The sequence below is a fragment of the Mesoplodon densirostris genome, chromosome 1 (assembly GCF_025265405.1).
Source record: "Mesoplodon densirostris isolate mMesDen1 chromosome 1, mMesDen1 primary haplotype, whole genome shotgun sequence".
Taxonomy (NCBI): Eukaryota; Metazoa; Chordata; class Mammalia; order Artiodactyla; family Ziphiidae; genus Mesoplodon; species Mesoplodon densirostris.
In genome coordinates this window covers 92,065,959-92,082,555 of record NC_082661.1, presented here as the reverse complement: position 1 = coordinate 92,082,555, position 16,597 = coordinate 92,065,959, and positions in this window count along the sequence as shown.

The following is a 16,597-nucleotide window of genomic DNA, read 5'->3' as shown; positions in this document are numbered from 1 at the left end:
TTGTGATTGGTCTGTTCATATTTTCTATTTCTTCCTGATTCAGTCTTGGCAGGTTGTGCATTTCTAAGAATTTGTCCATTTCTTCCACGTTGTCCATTTTATTGGCATAGAGTTGCTTATAGTAATCTCTCATGATCTTTTGTATTTCTGCAGTGTCAGTTGTTACTTCTCCTTTTTCATTTCTTATTCTATTGATTTGAGTCTTCTCCCTTTTTTTCTTGATGAGTCTGGCTAATGGTTTATCAATTTTGTTTATCTTCTCAAAGAACCAGCTTTTACTTTTATTGATCTTTGCTATCGTTTCCTTCATTTCTTTTTCATTTATTTCTTATCTGATTTTTATGATTTCTTTCCTTCTGCTAACTTTGGGATGTTTTTGGTCTTCTTTCTCTAATTGCTTTAGTTGCAAGGTTAGGTTGTTTATTCGAGATGTTTCCTGTTTCTTAAGGTGGGATTGTATTGCCATAAACTTCCCTCTTAGAACTGCTTTTGCTGCATCCCATAGGTTTTGGGTCGTCGTGTCTCCATTGTCATTTGTTTCTAGGTATTTTTTAATTTCCTCTTTGATTTCTTCAGTGATCACTTCGTTATTAAGTAGTGTATTGTTTAGCCTCCATGTGTTTGTATGTTTTACAGCTCTTTTCCTGTAATTGATATCTAGTCTCATAGCATTGTGGTCGGAAAAGATACTTGATACAATATCAATTTTCTTAAATTTACCAAGGCTTGATTTGTGACCCAAGATATGATCTATCCTGGAGAATGTTCCATGAGCACTTGAGAAAAATGTGTATTCTGTTGTTTTTGGATGGAATGTCCTATAAATATCAATTAAGTCCATCTTGTTTAATGTATCATTTAAAGCTTGTGTTTCCTTATTTATTTTCATTTTGGATGACCTGTCCATTGGTGAAAGTGGGGTGTTAAAGTCCCCTACTATGATTGTTTTACTGTCGATTTCTCCTTTTATGGCTGTTAATATTTCCCTTATGTATTGAGGTGCTCCTATGTTTGGTGCATAAATATTTACAATTGTTATATCTTCTTGGATCGATCCCTTGATCATTATGTAGTGTCCTTCTTTGTCTCTTCTAGTAGTCTTTATTTTAAAGTCTATTTTGTCTGATATGAGAATTGCTACTCCAGCTTTCTTTTGGTTTCCATTTGCATGGAATATCTTTTTCCATCCCCTTACTTTCAGTCTGTATGTGTCTCTAGGTCTGAAGTGGGTCTCTTGTAGACAGCCTATATATGGGTCTTGTTTTTGTATCCATTCAGCCAGTCTGTGTCTTTTGGTGGGAGCATTTAGTCCATTTACATTTAAGGTAATTATTGATATGTATGTTCCTATTCCCATTTTCTTAATTGTTTTGGGTTCGTTATTGTAGTTCTTTTCCTTCTGTTGTGTTTCTTGCCTAGAGAAGTTCCTTTAGCATTTGTTGTAAAGCTGGTTTGGTGGTGCTGAACTCTCTCAGCTTTTGCTTGTCTGTAAAGGTTTTAATTTCTCCATCAAATCTGAATGAGATCCTTGCTGGGTAGAGTAATCTTGGTTGCAGGTTTTTCTCCTTCATCACTTTAAGTATGTCCTGCCACTCCCTTCTGGCTTGTAGAGTTTCTGCTGAGAGATCAGCTGTTATCCTGATGGGGATTCCCTTGTGTGTTATTTGTTGTTTTTGCCTTGCTGCTTTTAATATGATTTCTTTGTGTTTAATTTTTGACAGTTTGATTAATATGTGTCTTGGTGTATTTCTCCTTGGATTTATTCTGTATGGGACTCTCTGTGCCTCCTGGACTTGATTAACTATTTCCTTTCCCATATTAGGGAAGTTTTCAACTATAATCTCTTCAAATATTTTCTCAGTCCCTTTCTTTTTCTCTTCTTCTTCTGGAACCCCTATAATTCAAATGTTGGTGCGTTTAATGTTGTCCCAGAGGTCTCTGAGACTGTCCTCTGTTCTTTTCATTCTTTTTTCTTTATTTTGCTCTGCAGCAGTTATTTCCACTATTTTATCTTCCACCTCACTTATCCGTTCTTCTGCCTCAGTTATTCTGCTATTGATCCCATCTAGAGTATTTTTTATTTCATTTATTGTGTTTTTAATCGATGCTTGATTCATCTTTAGTTCTTCTAGGTCCTTGTTAACTGTTTCTTGCATTTTGTCTATTCTATTTCCAAGATTTTGTATCATCTTTACCATCATTATTCTGAATTCTTTTTCAGGTAGACTGCCTATTACCTCTTCATTTGTTAGGTCTGGTGGGTTTTTATCTTGCTCCTTCTCCTGCTGTGTGTTTTTCTATCTTCTCATTTTGCTTATGTTACTGTGTTTGGGGTCTCCTTTTTGCAGCCTGCAGGTTTGTAGTTCCCGTTGTTTTTGGTGTCTGTCCCCAGTGGTTAAGGTTGGTTTAGTGGGTTGTGTAGGCTTCTTGGTGGAGGGGACTACTGCCTGTGTTCTGGTGGATGAGGCTGGATCTTGTCTTTCTGGTGGGCAGGTCCACGTCTGGTGGTGTGTTTTGGGGTGTCTGCGGACTTTTTATGATTTTAGGCCACCTCTCTGCTAATGGGTGGTGTTGTGTTCCTGTCTTGCTAGTTGTTTGGCCTAGGGTGTCCAGCACTGTAGCTTGCTGGTCGTTGAGTGAAGCTGGGTGCTGGTGTTGAGATGGAGATCTCTGGAAGATTTTCGCCGTTTGATATTATGTGGAGCTGGGAGGTCTCTTGTGGACCAGTGTCCTGAAGTTCGCTCTCCCACCTCAGAGGCACAGCACTGACTCCTGGCTCCTCAATTTGGGATGATTTGTTGTCTATTCATGTATTCCACAGATGCAGGGTACATGAAGTTGATTGTGGAGCTTTAATCCGCTGCTTCTGAGGCTGCTGGGAGAGGTTTCCCTTTCTCTTCTTTGTTCTCACAGCTCCTGGGTCTCAGCTTTGGATTTGGCCCCGCCTCTGCGTGTAGGTCGCCGGAGGGCGTCTGTTCTTCACTCAGACAGGACAGGGTTAAAGGAGCAGCCTCTTCGGGGGCTCTGGCTCACTCAGGCCGGGCGGGAGGGAGGGGCACGGTGTGCGTGGCGAGCCTGCAGCGGCAGAGGTCGGCGTGACGTTGCACCAGCCCGAGGCGCGCCGTGTGTTTTCTCAGGGAAGCCGCCCCTGGATCCCGGGACCCCGGCAGTGGCAGGCTGCACAGGCTCCCGGAAGGGCGGTGTGGACAGTGACCTGCGCTCGCACACAGGCTTCTTGGCGGCGGCAGCTGCAGCCCCAGCATCCCACGCCCGTCTCTGGGCTCCGCACTTTCAGCCGCGACTCGCGCCCGTCTCTGGAGCTCCTTTACGCGGCGCTCTTAATCCCCTCTCCTCGCGCACCAGGAAACCAAGAGGGAAGAAAAAGTCTCCTGCCTCTTCGGCAGCTCCAGAGTTTTCCCGGACTCCCTCCCAGCTAGCTGTGGCACATTAGCCCCCTTCAGGCTGAGTTCTCGCCGCCAGCCCCTGTCCTTTCGCTGCGCTCTGACCGAAGCCCGAGCCTCAGCTCCAGCGCCGCCCGCCCCGGCGGGGGAGCAGACAAGCCTCTCGGGCTGGTGAGTGCCGCTCGGCACCGCTCCTCTGTGTGGGAATCTCTGCGCTTTGCCCTACCCAGGTATGTGGGGAGTTTCTTGCCTTTTGGGAAGTCTGGGGTCTTCTGCCAGCGTTCGGTAGGTGTTCTGTAGGAGTTGTTCCACGTGTAGCTGTATTTCTGGTGTATCTGTGGGGAGGAAGGTGATCTCCGCGTCTTACTCTTCCGCCATCTTACCCGGAAGTCTACCTTATTTTCTTGATTACTGTAGCTTTGTAGCATAGTCTGAACTCAGGGAGTCTGATTCCTCCAGCTCTGTTTTTTTCCCTCAAGACAGCTTTGGCTATTTGGGGTCTTTTATGTGTCCATACAAATTTTAAGGTGATTTGTTCTAGTTTCCTAAAAAATGCCATTGGTAATTTGATAGGGATTGCATTGAATCTGTAGATCGTTTTGGATAGTAGAGTCGTCTTCACAATGTTGATTCTTCCAATCCAAGAACATGGTATATCTACCCATCGGTTGGTATCATCTTTAATTTCTTTCATCAGTGTCTTATAGTTTTCTGCATACAGGTATTTTGTCTCCCTAGGTAGGTTTATTCCTAGGCATTTTATTCTTTTTGTTGCAGTGGTAAATGGGAGTGTTTCAATAATTTCTCTTTCAGAATTTTCATCATTAGTATATAGGAATGCAAGAGACTTCTGGGCATTACCAAATTCACTGATTAGCTCTAGTAGTTTTCTGGCAGCACCTTTAAGATCCTCTATGTATAGTATCATGTCATCTGCAAACAGTGACAATTTTACTTATCTTTTCCAATTTGTATCCCTTTTATTTCTTTTTCTACTCTGATTGGCATGGCTAGGACTTCCAAACCTATGTTGAATAATAGTGGTAAGAGTGCATATCCTTGTCTCAATCCTGATCTTTGAGGAAATGCTTTCAGTTTTTCACCATTGAAAATGATATTTGCTGTGAGTTTGTCCTATATGGCCTTTATTATGTTGAGGTAGGTTCCCTCTATACCCACTTTCTGGAGAGTTTTTATTATAAATGGGTGTTGAATTTTGTCACAAGATTTTTCTGCATCTATTGAGATGATCATATGGTTTTGATTCTTCAGTTTGTTAATATGATGTATCACATTGATGAATTTGCGTATAATGAAGAATGCTTGCATCCCTGGGGTAAATCCCACTGGTCATGGTGTATGATCCTTTTAATGGGTTGGTGGATTCTGTTTGCTAGTATTTTGTTGAGGATTTTTGCATCTATATTCATCGGTGATATTGGTCTGTAATTTTCTTTTTTTATAGTATCTTCATCTGGTTTTGGTATCATGGTGATGGTGGCCTCATAGAATGAGTTTGTGAGTGTTCCTTCCTCTGCAATTTTTTGGAAGAGTTTGAGAAAGATGGGTGTTAGCTCTTCTCTAAATGTTTGATAGAATTCACCTGTGAAGCTGTCTGGTCCTGGACTTTTGTTTTTTGGAAGGTTTTTAATCACAGTTTCAATTTCATTACTTGTGATTGGTATCTTCATAATTTCTTTTTCTTCCTGGTTCAGTCTTGGAAGGTTATACCTTTCTAAGAATTTGTCCATTTCTTTCAGTTTGTCCATTTTATTGGCATAGAGTTGCTTGTAGTAGTCTCTTAGGATGCTTTGTATTTCTGTGGTGTCTGTTGTAACTTCTCCCTTTTAATTTCTAATTTTGTTGATTTGAGTCCTCTTCCACTTTTGCTTGATGAGTCTGGCTAATGGTTTATCGATTTTGTTTATCTTCTCAACGAACCAGCTTTTAGTTTTATTGATCTTTGTTATTGTTTTCTTTGTTCCTATTTCATTTATTTCTGCTCTGATCTTTATGATTTTTTTCCTTCTGCTAACTTTGGGTTTTATTTGTTCTTCTTTCTCTAGTTCCTTTAGGTGTAAGGCTAGATTGTTAACTTGAGATTTTTCTTGTTTCTTGAGGGAGGCTTATATAGCTATCAACTTCCCTCGTAGAACTGCTTTTGCTGCATTGCATAGGTTTTGGATTGTCATGTTTTCATTATCATTTGTCTCTAGGTATTTTTTGATTTCCTCTTTGATTTCTTCAGTGATCTCTTGGTTGTTTAGTAACATATTGTTTAGCCTCCATGTGTTTGTGTTGTTTACTTTTTTTCCCCTGTAATTAACTTCTAATCTCATAGCATAGTGGTCAGAAAAGGTGCTTGATATGATTTCTATTTTCTTAAATTTACTGAGTCTTGATTTGTGACCCAAGGTATGATCTATCCTGGAGAATGTTCCATGCCCACTTGAGAAGAAAGTGTAACCTGCTGTTTTTGGATAGAATTTCCTATAAATATCAATTAAATGTATCTGTTCTATTGTCATTTAGAGCTTCTGTTTCCTTATTTATTTTCATTTTGGATGATCTGTCCTTTGGTGTAAGTGAGGTGTTAAAATGCCCCACTATTATTGTGTTACTGTCAATTTCCTCTTTTATAGCTGTTAGCAGTTGCCTTATGTATTGAAGTACTCCTATGTTGGGTGCATATATGTTTATAATTGTTATATCTTCTTCTTGGATTGATCCCTTGATCATTATGTAGTGTCCTTCCTTGTCTCTTATAGCATTCTTTATTTTAAAGTCTATTTTATCTGATATGAGTATTGCTACTCCAGCTTTCTTTTGATTTTCATTTGCGTGGAATATCTTTTTCCATCCCCTCACTTGCAGCCTGTATGTGTCCCTAGGTCTGAAGTGGGTCTCTTGTAGACAGCATATATATAGGTCTTGTTTTTGTATCCATTCAGCAAGCCTGTTTCTTTTGGTTGGAGCATTTAACCCATTCACGTTTTAGGTAATTATTGATATGTATGTTCCTATGACCATTTTCCTAATTGTTTTGGCTTTGGTTTTGGAGATCCGTTTCTTCTCTTGTGTTTCCCACTTTAGTTCCTTTAGCATTTGTTATAGAGCTGGTTTGGTGGTGCTGAATTCTCTTCACTTTTTCTTTTCTGTAAAGCTTTTGATTTCGCCATTGAATTTGAATGAGATCCTTTCCAGGTAGAGTAATCTTGGTTATACGTTCTTCCCTTTTATCACTTTAGATATATCATGCCACTCCCTTCTGGCTTGTGGAGTTTCTGCTAAGAAATCAGCTGTTAACCTTATGGGAGTTCCCTTGTATGTTATTTGTCATTTTTCCCTTGCTACTTTCAATAATTTTCCTTTGTCTTTAATTTTGCCAATTTGATTACTATGTGTCTCTGCATGTTTCTCCTTGGATTTATCCTGTATGTGACTCGCTATGCTTCCTAGACTTGGGTGGCTATTTCCTTCCCATGTTAGGGAAATTTTCAACTATAATCTCTTCAAATATATTCTCTGGTCCGTTCTCTCTCTCTTCTCCCTCTGGGTCCCCTATAATGTGAATATTGTTGCATTTAATGTTGTCCCAGAGGTCTCTTAGGCTGTCTTCATTTCTTTTCCTTCTTTTTTTTTTATTATTCTGTTGTGTGGCAGTGAATTCCACCATTCTGTCTTCCAGGTCACTTATCCGTTCTTCTGCCTCAGTTATTCTACTTGATTCCTTCTAGTGTAGTTTTCATTTCAGTTATTGTACTGTTCATCTCTGTTTGTTTGCTCATTACTTCTTCTAGGTCTTTGTTAAACATTTCTTGCATCTTCTTGATCTTTGCCTGCATTCATTTTCCAAGGTCGTGGATCATCTTCACTGTCATTACTCTGAATTCTTTTTCTGGAAGGTTGCCTATCTCTACTTCACTTAGTTGTTTTTCTGGGGTTTTATCTTGTTCCTTAATCTGGTACATAGCCCTCTGCCTTTTCATCTTGTCTATCTTTCTGTGAATGTGGCTGCAGGATTGTAATTATTCTTGCTTCTGCTGTCTGCCCTCTGGTGGATGAGGCTATCTAAGTAGCTTATGTAAGTTTCCTGATGGGAGGGACTGGTGGTTGGTAGAGCTCATTGTTTCTCTGGTGGGCAGAGCTCAGTAAAACTTTAATCCACTTGACTGCTGATGGGTGGGGCTGGGTTCCCTCCCTGTTGGTTGTTTGGCCTGAGGTGACCAAACACTGGAGCCTACCTGGGCTGTTTGTTGGGGCTAATGACAGACTCTGGGAGGGCTCATGCCAAGGAGTACTTCCCAGAACTTCTGCTGCCAGTTCCTTGTCCCCACAGTAAGCCACAGCCACACCCCTCCTCTGCAGGAGACCCTCCAAAACTAGCAGGTAGGTCTGGTTCAGTCTACCCTTGGGTCACTGCTCCTTCCCCTGTGTCCCAATGCGCACACTACTTTGTGTGTGTCATCCAAGAGTGTAGTCTCTGTTTTCCCCAGTCCTGTCAAAGTCTTGCACTCGGTTCCCCCTAGGCTTCAAGGTCTGATTCTCTAAGAATTCCTTCTCCCACTGCCAGACCCCCAGGTTGGGAAGCCTGACGTAAGGCTCAGAAACTTCACTCCAGTGGGTGGACTTCTGTGGTATAAGTGCTCTCCAGTCTGTGAGTCACCCACCCAGCAGTTATGGGTTTTGATTTTACTGTGATTGCACCCCACCTACCATCTCATTGTGGCTTCTGTGTTGTCTTTGGATGTGGGGTATCTTATTGGTGAGTTCCAGTGTCTTGCTGTTGATGATTGTCCAGCAGCTACTTGTGATTCTGGTGTTCTCACAAGAGGGAGTGAGAGTACGTGCTTCTACTCCACCATCTTGGTTCCTCCTTCTATTGTAGCTTTTCTCACTGACAACTGGAATTAAAGCTTTAAGACAATAACTCTGGGAGGACCCTCAAGATAGCAGATGAGTAAGACGTGGAGATCATCTTCCTCCCCATGAATACATCAAAAAATACATCAACATGTTGGAAAACTCCTACAGAACACCTACTGAATGCTGACCAAAGACTCAGACTTCCCAAAAGGCAAGAAATGCCCCATGTACCTGGCCGTGTGGCTGACAGTGTCTTGGTGATGTGGCTGGGGGTCAGAGCTGAGCCTCTGAGGTGCAAGAGCTGAGTTCAGGACAATGGACCACCAGAGACTTCCTGGTCCCATGTAATATCAATGAGCAAGAGATCTCTCAGAGATCACCTTCTCAAGGCTAAGACCCAGGCGCATTCAACGACCAGCAAGGTAAAGGTAAAAACCCACTAGACCAAACAAATGAAAAGGAAATAGGAAGTCTACCTGAAAAATAATTCAGAGTAATGATAGTAAAGATGATCCAAAATCTTGGAAATGCAATGGAGAAAATACAAGAAATGATTAACAAGGACTTGGAAGAACTAAAGAGCAAACAAACAGTGATGAACAATACAATAAATGAAAATAAATATTCTTTAGAAGGAATCAATAACAGAATAACTGAGGCAGAAGAACGGAAAAGTGACCTGGAAGATAAAAGAGTGGAAATAACTACCACAGAGCAGAATATAGAAGACAGAATGAAAAGAATTGAGGACAGTGTGAGAGACATTTGGGACATTATTAAACACACCAAAATTCAAATTATACATTCCCAAAGAAGAAGAGAAAAATAAAGCATCCAAGAAAATCATTTAAGGGACTATATTTGAAAACTTCCCTAACATGGGAAAGATAATAGTCAATCAAGTCCAGGAAGTGCAGAGAGTCCCATACAGGATAAATCCAAGGAGAAGTACTCCAAGACACATATTAATCAAACTATCAAAAATTAAATACAAAGAAAAAATATTAGAAGCAGCAAGGGAAAAGCAACAAATATTATACAAGGGAATCCCTATAAGGTTAACAGATGATCTTTCATCAGAAAGTCTGCAAGCCAGAAGGGAGTGGCAGGACATATTTAAAGTGATGAAAGGGCAAAACCTACAACCATTACTTTACCCAGCAAGGATCTCATTCAGATCTGAGAGAGCAATTAAAACCTTTAAAGACAAGCAAAATCTAAGAGAATTCTGCACCACCAAACCAGCTTTACAACAAATGCTAAAGGAACTTCTCTAGGCAGGAAACACAAGAGAAGGAAAAGACCTACAAAAACAAATCCAAGTCAATTAAAAAATGGTAATAGGGACATACATATCAATAATTACCTTAAATGTAAATGGATTATATGATACAAGCAAAAGACATAGACTGGCTGAATGGATACGAAAACAAGACCCGTATATATGCTGTCTCCAAGAGACCCACTTCAGACCTAGGGACACATAGAGACTGAAAGTCATGGGATGGAAAAAGATATTCCATGCAAATGGAAATTAAAAGAAAGTTGGAGTAGCAATTCTCAGATCAGACAAAATAGACTTTAAAATAAAGACTATTACAAGAGACAAAAGGACACTACATAATGATGTAGGGATCAATCCAAGAAGAAGATATAACAATTGTAAATATTTATGCAGCCAACATAGGAGCAACTCAATACATAAGGAAAATGATAATAGCCATAAAAGGGGAAATCAACAGTCACACAATCATAGTATGGGACTTTAATACCCTACTTTCACCAATGGAGAGATCAACCAAAATGAAAATAAATAAGGAAACACAAGCTTTAAATGATACATTAAACAAGATGGACTTCATTGATACTTATATAACATGCCATCCAAAAACAACAGAATACACGTTCTTCTCAAGTGCTCATGGAACATTCTCCAGGATAAATAATATCTTCGGTCACAAATCAAGCCTTCATAAATTTAACAGAATTCAAGTCGTATCCAGTATCTTTTACTACCACAATGCTATGAGACTAGATATCACTTACAGGAAAAAAACTGTAAAAAATAAAAACACATGGAGGTTAAACAGTATGTTACTAAATAACCAAGAGATCACTGGCGAAATCAAATAGGAAATCAAAAAATACCTAGAAACAAATGACAATGAAAATACGACGGCCCCAAACCTATGGGATGAAGCAAAAGCAGTTCTAAGAGGGAAGCTTATAGCAGTACGATCCTGCCTCAAGGAAGTAGAAACATCTCAACTAAACAATGTAACCTTACACCTAAAGCAATTAGAAAAACAAGAAGAAAAATCCCCAAAGTTAGCAGAAGGATAGAAATCATAAAGATCAGATAAGAAATAAATGAAAAAGAAAGGAAGAAAACGTTAGCAAAGATCAATAAAACTAAAATCTGCTTCTTTGAGAAGAGAAACAAAATTGATAAACCATTAGTTACACTCATCAAGTAAAAAAGGGTGAAGACTCAAATCAACAGAAGTAGAAATGAAGGAGAAGTAACAATTGACACTGCAGAAATACAAAGGATCATGAAAGATTACTATAAGCAACTATAAGCCAATAAAATGGATGACCTGGAAGAAATGAAAATTTTTTAGAAAAGCACAACCTTCTGAGACTGAACCAGGAAGAAATAGAAAATATAAACAGACCAATGAAAAGCACTGAAATTGAAATTGTGCTTAAAAATCTTTGAACAAACAAAAGCCCAGGACCCGATGGATCCACAGGTGAATTCTATCAAAAATTTAGAGAGGAGCTAGCACCTATCCTTCTCAAAGTCTTCCAAAATATAGCAGAAGGAAGAACACTCCCAATTCTATGAGGCCATTAACACCCTGATAACAAAACCAGACAAAGATGTTATAAGAGAGAAAACTACAGGCCAATATCACTGATGAACATAGATGCCAAAATCCTCAATAAAATACTAGCAAACTGAATCCAGCTGCATATTAAAATGATCATACACCATGATTAAGTGGGGTTTATCCCAGGAATGCAAGGATTCTTTAATATATGCTTATCAAACAGTATGATACACCATATTAACAAATTAAAGGATAAAAACCATATGATAATCTCAATAAATGGAGAAACAGCTTTCAACAAAATTCAGCACCCATTTATGGTAAAAACTCTCCAGAATGTAGGCATAGAGGGAACTTACCTCAACATAATAAAGGCCATATATGACAAACCCACAGTCAACATCATTCTCAAAGGTGAAAAACTAAAATTATTTCCACTAAGATCAGGAACAAGACAAGGTTGCCCACTCTCACCATTATTATCTAACATGGATTTGTAAGTTTTAGCCACAGCAATCAGAGAAGGAAAAGAAATGAAAGGAATCCAAATAAGAAAAGAAGAAGTAAACCTGTCACTGCAGATGACATGATACTATATATAGAGAACCCTAAAGATGCTACCAGAAAACTACTAGAGCTAATCAATGAATGTGGTAAAGTAGCAGGATACAAAATTAATGCACATAAATCTATTGCATTCCTATACACTAATGATGAAAAATCTGAAAAAGAAATTATGGAAACACTCCCATTTACCATTCCAACAAAAAGAATAAAATACATAGGAATAAACCTACCTAGTGAGACAAAAGACCTTTATGCAGAAAAGTATAAGACACTGATGAAAGAAATTAAAGATGATACAAACTGATGGAGAGATATACCATGTTCTTGGATTGGAAGAATCAACATTGTGAAATTGACTATACTACACAAAGCTATCTATAGATTCAGTGTAATCCTTATCAAACTATCAATGACATTTTTCACAGAACCAGAACAAAAAATTTTACAATTTGTATGGAAACACAAAAGACCCCACATATTCAAAGCAGTCTTGAGACAGAAAAATGGAGCTAGAGAATCAGGCTACCAGATTTCAGATTATAGTACAAAGCTACAGTAATATAGACAGTATGGTACTGGCACAAAACCAGAAATATAGATCAATAGAACAGAATAGAAAACCCAGAGAAAAACCCACACACATATGGTCACCTTATCTTGGATAAAGGAGGCAAGAATATACAATGGAAAAAAGACAGTCTCTTCAATAAGTGGTGCTGGGAAAACTGTACTGCTACATGTAAAAGAATGAAATTAGTACACTCCCTAACACCATATGCAAAAATAAACTCAAAATGGATTAAAGACCTAAATGTAAGGCTAGATACTATAGAACTCTTAGAGGGAAGCATAGGCAGAACACTCTGTGGCACAAATCACAGCAAGATCCTTTTTGACCACCTCCTAGAGAATTGGTAATAAAAACAAAAATAAACATTTGGGACCTAATGAAACTTAAAAGCTTTTGCACAGCAAAGGAAGCCATAAACAAGATGAAAAGATAACCCTCAGGATAGGAGAAAATATTTGCCAATGAAGCAACTGACAAAGGAATAATCCCCAAAATATACAAGAAACTCATGAAGCTCAATATCAAAAAAACCAAATAACCCTATCCAAAAATGGGCAGAAGACCTAAATAGACATTTATCCATAGAAGATACACAGATTGCCAACAAATACATGAAAGGATGTTTAACATCACTAATCATCAGAGAAATGCACATCAAAACTGCAATGATGCATCACCTCACACTGGTCAGAATGGCCATCATCAAAAAACTACAAACAATAAATGCTTGAGAGGGTGTGGAGAAAAGGAAACCCTCCTACACTGTTGGTGGGAATGTAAATTGATACAGCCACTATGGAGTGCAGTATGGAGGTTCCTTAAAAAACTAAAAATAGAACTACCATATGATCCAGCAATCCCACTATTGGGCATATACCATGAGAAAACCATAATTCAGAAAGAGTCATGCACCACAATATTAGTTGAAGTACTATTTACAATAGCCAGGACATAGAAGCAATCTAAGCATCCATTGACAGATGAATGGATAAAGAAGATGCAGCACATATATACAATGGAATATTACTCAGCCTTAAGAAAATGAAACTGAGTTATTTGTAGTGAGGTGGATGGATCTAGAGTCTCTCATACAGGGTGAAGTCAGAAATAGAAAAACAAATACTTATGTTAACACATATATATGAAATCTAAAAAAAAAAAAAAAGTTCTGGAAGCACCTAGGGGCAGGACAGGAATAAAGATGGAAATGTAGAGAATGGACCTGAGGATATGGGGATGGGGAAGCATAAGCTGAGACGAAGTGAGAGAGTGGCATGGACATATATACACTACCAAATGTAAAATAGATAGGTAGTGGGAAACAGCCACATAGCACAGGGAGATCAGCTCCTGCTTTGTGACCACCTAGAGGGGTGGAATATGGAGGGTGGGAAGGATATGCAAGAGGAAGGGGATTTGGGGATATATGTATATGTATAGCTGATTCACTTTGTTATACAGCAGCAACTAACACAACAATGTAAAACAATTATAGTCCAAAAAATATGTTAAAAAAGAAATATTCCTGTTAATATACACAATATTATAATATGGCATGTAAAGAAAAATTATATTTTTATGTTCTATAAATAGTGATAGTATAGTCTGAAGTTTGGGAGCCTGATTCCTCCATCTCCATTTTTCTTTCTCAAGATTGCTTTGGGTATTCGGGGCCTTTTGTGTTTCCATACAAATTGTGAAATTTTTTGTTCTAGTCCTGTGAAAAATGCCATTGGTAGACTGATAGGGATTGCACTGAATCTGTAGATTGCTTTGGGTAATATAGTCATTTTCACAATGTTGATTCTTCCAATCCAAGAACATGGTATATCTCTCCATCGGTTTGTATCATCTTTAATTTCTTTCATCAGTGTCTTATAGTTTTCTGCATACAGGTCTTTTGTATCCTTAGGTAGGTTTATTCCTATGTATTTTTTTCTTTTTGTTGGAATGGTAAATGGGAGTGTTTCCTTAATTTCTCTTTCAGATTTTTCATCATTAGTTTATAGGAATGCAATAGATTTATGTGCCTTAATTTTGTATCCTGTTACTTTATCAAGTTCATTGATTAGCTCTAGTAGATTTCTGGTAGCATCTTTAGGGTTCTCTATATATAGTATCATGTCATCTACAAAATGTGAAAGGTTTACTTCTTCTTTTCTGGTTTGGCTTCCTTTTATTTCTTTTTCTTCTCTGATTGCTGTGGCTAAAACTTCCAAAAGTATGTTAAATAATAGTGATGGCAAAATTGGTCTTCTTCCTGATATTAGTGTAAAAGATTTCAGTTTTTCACCATTGAGAATGATGTTTGCTGTGGGTTTGTCATATGTGGCATTTATTATGTTGGGGTAAGTTCCCTCTATGCCTACTTTCTGGAAAGGTCTTATCATAAATGGGTGTTGGATTTGTCAAAAGCTGTTTCTGCATCTACTGAGATTATCATATGGTTTTTATGCTTTAGTTTTTTTATATGGTGTATCACATTGATAGATATGCATATATTGAAGAATCCTTGCATTCCTTGGATAAACCCCACTTGATCATGGTGTATGATCCTTTTAATGTACTGCTGGAGTTTATTTGCTAGTATTTAATTTAGGAATTTTGCAAGGATTTTGGCATCTATGTTCATCAGTGATATTGGCCTGTAGTATTCCTTCTTACAACATCTTGGCCTGGTTTTCCTATCAGCATGACAGTGGGCTTGTAGAATGAGTTTGGGAGTGTTCCTCCCTCCGTTATATTTGGAAGACTTTGAGAAGGATAGGTGTTAGCTCTTCTCTAAATGTTTGATATAATTCGCCTGTGAAGCCATCTGATCCTGGGCTTTTGTCTGTTGGAAGATTCTGAATCACATTCTCAGCTTCAGTGCTTGTGATTCGTCTGTTTATATTTTCTATTCCTCCTGGTTCATTCTTGGAAGGTTGTGCTTTTCTAAGAATTTGTCCATTTCTTCCAGGTTGTCCATTTTATTGGCATATAGTTGATTATAGTAATCTCTCATGATCCTTTGTATTTCTGCAGTGTCAGTTGTTACTTCTCCTTTTTCTTTTCTGATTCTATTGATTTGAGTCTTCTCCCTTTTTTTCTTGATGAGTCTGGCTAATGGTTTATCAATTTTGTGTATCTTCTCATAGAGCCATCTTTTAGTTTTATTGATCTTTGCTATCATTTCCTTCATTTCTTTTTCATTTATTTCTGGTCTGATATTTATGATTTCTTTCCTTCTGCTAACTTTGAGATTTTTTGTTTCTCTTTCTCTAATTGCTTTAGGTGTAAGATTAGATTGTTTATTTGAGGTGTTTCTTGTTTCTTGAGGTAGGATTTTATTGCTATAAACTTCCCTCTTAGAACTGCTTTTGCTGCATCCCATAGTATTTGGGTCATTGTGTTTTCATTGTCTTTTCTTTCTAGGTATTTTTTGATTTCCTCTTTGATTTCTTCAGTGATCTCTTGGTTATTTAGTAGGGTACTGTTTAGCCTACATGTGTTTGTATGTCTTACAGAATTTTTCCTGTAATTGATATCTAGTCTCATAGTGTTGTGTTCAGAAAAGATACTTGATATGATTTGAATTTTCTTAAATTTACTGAGGCTTATTTTGTGACCCAAGACATGATCTATCCTGCAGAATGTTCCATGAGCTCTTGAGAAGAAAGTGTATTTTGTTGTTTTTGTATGGAATGTTGTATAAATATCAATGAAGTCCATCTTATTTCATGTATCATTTAAAGTTTGTGTTTCCCTATTTATTTTCATTTTGGATGATCTATCCATTGATGAAAGTGGGGTGTTAAAGTCCCCTACTATGATTGTGTTACTGTCGGTTCCCCCTTATGGCTGTTAGAATTTGAGATGCTCCTGTGTTGGGTGCATAAATATTTACAATTGTTATATCTTCTTCTTGGATTGATCCCTTCATCATTATGTAGTGTCTTTCTTTGTCTCTTGTAATAGTCTTTATTTTAAAGTCTTTTTTGTCTGATATGAGAATTGCTACTCTAGCTTTCTTTTGATTTCCATATTCATGGAATATCTTTTTCCATCCCTGCACCTTCAGTCTGTATGCGTCCCTAGGTCTGAAGTGGGTCTCTTGTAGACAGCATATATATGGGTCTTGTTTTTGTATCCATTCAACCAGTCTATGTCTTTTGGTTGGAGCAGTTAATCCATTTACATTGAAGGTAATTAACAATATGTATGTTCCTATTACCATTTCCTTAATTGTTTTGGGTTTGTTTTTTGTAGGTCTTTTCCTTCTCTTGTGTTTCCTGCCTAGAGAAGTTCCTTTAGCCCTTGTTGTAAAGCTGGTTCGGTAGTGATGAATTCTCTTAGCTTTTGTTTGTCTGTGTAAG